Source organism: Arachis ipaensis, chromosome B05, assembly GCF_000816755.2.
Source record: "Arachis ipaensis cultivar K30076 chromosome B05, Araip1.1, whole genome shotgun sequence".
Taxonomy (NCBI): domain Eukaryota; kingdom Viridiplantae; phylum Streptophyta; class Magnoliopsida; order Fabales; family Fabaceae; genus Arachis; species Arachis ipaensis.
This window is the reverse complement of record NC_029789.2, coordinates 3,134,789-3,140,124: the sequence shown is the minus strand read 5'-3', so window position 1 is coordinate 3,140,124 and position 5,336 is coordinate 3,134,789. Positions and strand designations below refer to the sequence as shown.

Here is a 5,336-nt window from a genome sequence, read left to right as displayed (position 1 = left end):
AAAAAGAAAAAAGAAAAAGATTTTCCATCAACTCCTATAATGATGATGGTGAAAACTCAGGTGAAGTCAACTTTACGTGACGTGAAGTTGATATCTGAGAGACGTTGGATGAAAATTTAGTCAAATCAGTCAAATCATCTAACGGCTCTCAAATATCAACTTCACATAAAGTTGACTGCACCTAAGTTTCTACCAATGATGATAGGTCACAACATAAAACCTAATCTGTCCTTATGATAAAGAACAGTCCAATCAAATCTCATAAAAAATTCAAATTATCACAACAAAAATTGCTTTTATTTTTAATATGATGATCAAATAAGTGTAATAGGTCCAAATGAGAGTTTGAATGTGTAGTGCACATGTATAAAATTAATAACAGTTTTTACATAAATTATCATATAAGATTTAAATCAAATCGTGAATCACGATCTAAAAAAATAAAAAAATAAAAGAGAAGTCAAAAATCATCAAATCATTGATCAATCGTTGGGAGTTATCAAAAAAATGAGAGTTGAGAGTAGATGAAAAAAACAAGAGTATCAATTTCTTCATATAAGTGATTTTAGAACAAAACGTTATTCTCATTTTTATTGAGTAAAAAATTTTGCCACTAACTCAAATTGTTAGTGACAATTTATTCTAATATTAATCTATTCCATATTAGTGTATTACACTAAATTTGCATAATATTACACCTTTTATTTTATAATATCTACAAAAATAGCTACAAAAAGTGCTTCCGTTTAAATTGGTAATTAATGAAGCCCATTAAGCCCATGAGTGACAGGAACATTAAGCCCATGAGTGTTTTCGTAGAGTTAACAAATTATCGAGTCTTAATTTAATACACGTGATGGTAAGTTATGGTACTTTTTTTAAGAAAATTCGTATCTCAGATCAATTGAGTATATAAGCCAAACAATATTCATAATCATTGTAATCTTTACAAAATCATATCATACATGCCATAATATCAAGTATACTTCAATTATATCCATTTTCATATTTATTTCACCATTTTTCCTACTTTACTTCACCCCCAAGATATCTCAAATTCCTATCTCCATCTTATTACTAGAGCTCATACTATAGTTTGAGGCTAAAAAGATGAAAATAGAGGTTTAGAAGTTTAAAATTTGACATAAAAACACAAAATTTATTTTTGCTGAAACAGGGGCCACGCGTACGCGTAGGCGTGCGAAAATGCTTGCTCGCGTACGCATACCCCCTGCTCGCGTACGCGTGGATCCTAGCCTGTAAGGGTTGATCGTGTCGCGAGCGACGGGACGCATATGCAAATCCTCGGTCACGCGTACGCGCCACGCGTATGTGTGAGCGTACGTTTTTCCAAAAATTCTGCTAAGTTGAAAAAGCTGCAGAATTTCCAATTTTCAATCCGAAACTTCCGACGCACATAATTTTTTCGTTTTAAATAATTTTCCTTCCGTTCTTCGAACGGCGTAAACTTCACGGACCCAATTTTCGTATAAAATAAGTTTAAAACTATTTGGGGATCTGGAAGCCAAGTTATGGCTCGCCGAAGATCGGACAAAAATCAAGTTTCTCAAAAAGTCCCAAACCTCACTTTCATCAAAATCAAGTTCAATATCCACTTCCTATACATATATTCAACACAACACATATCATAACATCTCCAAACAACTCTACTATCCACTTACCAAATCACAACCCATCAAACTTCAACTTTCTTACCAATCTACACCCTAAGTTTTCTTACCTCCATCAACATAATCATTAACATTTTACCATACACACATGTACAATCAATATCATCAATTTTTCCAACAATATCCACACACCAAAGGATTATGATTACCAACAGATACATAACTAATGTCATCAATCAGCATCATTAATGCTAAGCATCCAACCTACATAGTCATTCCAACATATCCTATGGTTCTCTAACCTAATTTTTCACACGAAATTATATATTAAATACGCGAAACCTAAACTATACCTTGGTCGATTTTCGCATATACCCCGAGACACCACCAAGGCACCCAAAGTAACCTCAAGGTTCAAAATCTTCAAGACAAGTCCTCCCAAACTCCACCAAGATCCCAATGTCCACAATTCAAGCTCCAATTACATATACACAAACCTAATTCATATATATATATATATATATCCAACCCAAGCCCGATAAGCTCCGCAAGCTAAATCGAACATAGAATACCAAAATCAACAAAATCTCAACATAGAAGCTCACAATTTTCGAAAATCAAAAGGGAGTAGAGAAACTGAGGTGAGATTGTGGCTTACATATGAAATTATTCCGGTAGAGCTTGACACGGTGAATACGTAGCCGCAAACGGTGTAGCGATCAAAACTCGGAGTGAGGAGATATGGAGGTTTGAATGAGGATCAAGGGTTTGGGATTCTCCTCTTCCCCTTGGCTGTTTCAGCGCCCCTTTTTGCTGAATGAGGAAGAAGATGAGCTTCAACTCATTTAATTGATGGGCTGGTTGGGCCTATGGGTCCGGTTTGGGCCCGGTTCGATCCATTCGGCCTAATCTCGGGACAAATTCTTTGAAAATTAGTGTCAAAATTCTTGTTTTAATGAGCTCTATCCTAATTTAATATAATATTCACATTTTTAATTTTTTTATTAAAATTTAATTCATTGACTAATTATTTACTAATTTAGCGGAGTTTACAGTTTTCATAATCTATTCTATTATATAAAAATTGAATTTTTACACTTAATGATAGAGCTAATGTGGCATGCTCTTGAAAATATTTTCTATTTTATTTACTTTAACTCATTAAATCAAATCAATTATAACTAAATAAATATATCAATAAATTAATTTAATTTATCCAAATCTCACATCATTTATTATATCTATTTTGAGATAATTTTTTGTGATTTTTATAAGTGTGACCTAATTAAATATACGAAATTGTTCATATTAAGTCATTCAATTAAATAGGTGTCATGTAATCATATAGCATGTACGTTCATATTTAGCATTTTTGTATTATAATTGGTCCCGACTCTTTCACTGATAGAAGATTCTACTTTAAATATTTCAATAGTTTTGATAGGCAAACTAAGTTAAAGTTTGTTTTGGATGGAGGAATTTTACTGCAACCTACAAATTGCAACTTGGGAGATGTTTGCATATATCAATAAATTAATAATTGTATTCAATGAATTCATACTAAAAATTTAAAATAACACTAAATATAATTGAGGATTTTACATGTAACATTAAACTTGGTTTCTCTCAAACAATGTTGTTGTTGAAAGTCAAAATTATAATTTGGGATGTGGCTCCAATGGTTAGTAGATATTGCTACGAAGTACTTGATAAATACTTGAGTGATACTATGAGATTTTCTCCAACATATAACAAAAATTTTCCTTTGGAAAAAAAGTGATTGTACTAGATAGAGTCTTTAGACAAATCCTTCCTGTCATTCCATAAGAGTCAAGACAAGATACTATTCATTCAACCGGAATTCGTTTTATTTTTAGAAGTTTTGTCTAGTACTCAAACTAACAAAAAACATAAACTCTCTATAGGGACAACTACTTTAAATTAAGATGAGGCAAAGTAGTTTGGTGGGTGGTTATTGAAAATTAGTAATGGTCTAATAGGTAATAATATAGATGGTAAATCTGAGATTTTTTTTTTTCGATAGTTCCAGTAAGATCCCACAATGGGATAAAGTTCAAACTAACATAGGAGAATCTAAGATAAGCAAAGAAAAACAACAACCCACAAAATGACCAAATAACATAACTAATCAATACTCAATCAAGCATTAATATGACTCTGAATCAGTATACAAGTCTCCCAGTTCAGGTCTCTCATGTAATATATGTGTCTCACTCTGTTGCACACATGATTTTGGCCCTTCACCCACCTTCTACACCAATATTCTATTTCTCATTCTATTGCATTTAGATTCAAATTCTTTCCATTAAAGACTTTTTTATTCCTCACCTTCCAAATATACCATATAGTTGTTAAGAATATCATAGCTTAAACGTTCTTTTCTCCTCCAACACTAGGAGCCTCCAGCCATGAGTTGAAACAGAAACTGACATCTCCTGGCCATGACTACGCAATTTGATGTCTTTTAATGCACCTCAACCACAACTCTCAGGCCAAGTTACATGAGATATGTCTTCCGGAAGATATTGTTATTTCTTTTTTTGAACCAAACATTTCATGAGTTGGTTCATTTTTCTTATCCAAATATTTTGAAAAACATGAATTCAAAAGATTTTTTCAAAACTAGAACTATGCTATCTCCTACATTGGACATTGTTGAAGAGGTCAACAATCATTTAATAGCTATTATCCTAGAGAAAAAAAAATTATATCTTAATTCGAATTCAATTTGTATGAATGAAGGGAATATGGAGAGTCAACTAGATTTCTATAGTCTTAAATTATTGAATAACATAAATTATTCGGATTTGTCTTCACATAAATTAATACTCAATGTTGATATTCTGGTGATGTTACTGAGAAATATTGACCAATTCAGTGATTTTTCTAAAGGTAAAAAGTTATAAGTTAGGAAGTTTAGAAATCATGTCATAGGATGTGAAGTTTTAATAAGTCGTGTTGCTTTGATTTCAATAATGAATATGGTAACAACAAATGAAACCGTCTCAGTTAGATTTTAACGAAGACAGTTCCCATAATAGTATTATTTGCCATGGCAATTAATAAATTTTTAGGGACAAACTTTATCTCATGTTGGATTGTACTTGTCCAAACCAGTTTTTAGACATGACCAATTAGGATCTGGATCCTCAAAATTTTGAATTTCACTTTAGAGGGTAAAGTGTGATCTCTCACCATTTATTTCATAGGTGAGACCAAGAGAAAACATAAAAGAGAAATTATTTAAGGGTGAGAAATCATACTTTACCCTATAAAGTAAAAATTCAAAATTTAAAAGATCCAAATTCGATCAATTATATGTGGCACTTTCAAGAGTTAAGAGTAAGAACGGTTTAAAAATTTTGCTCATAAATCAGGCAAAAATATCTACAAATTTAACAATTAATATTATTTATAGAAAATTTTTTAAAAAGATAGAATCTTAATGTAAATAATTTAATTTTATTTTAAATTGTGTATTAAAATCAATAAATAATTATTTCACTTCAAAAAAGTGTAAAATGATAATTATTCCCTATTCTCAAGTTAAATTTTAATTCAAATTAACCTATTTTATGGGCAAGGGAAACTAGTAGTCAATTTTTAGCCTCTTTGATAGTGATATGTAATTTTTTTAGGATAGTAATTATTTCGTGTATTTTTTTAAAATATTTAAAAATATAA

General features: G+C 31.0%; 1 protein-coding gene across 3 annotated transcripts in view; it reads left to right on the top strand.

Moving 5' to 3' along the window:
- LOC107642495 (glutamate receptor 3.6) overlaps nucleotides 1–135 on the top strand; it is an 8,412-nt gene extending 8,277 nt beyond the window's left edge. For all 3 annotated transcript variants that reach the window (XR_002362271.1, XR_002362273.1, XR_002362272.1), the window contains exon 8: nucleotides 44–135. The gene's annotated coding sequence lies outside the window, so the exon portion shown is untranslated. The remainder of the gene's footprint in view (nucleotides 1–43) is intronic.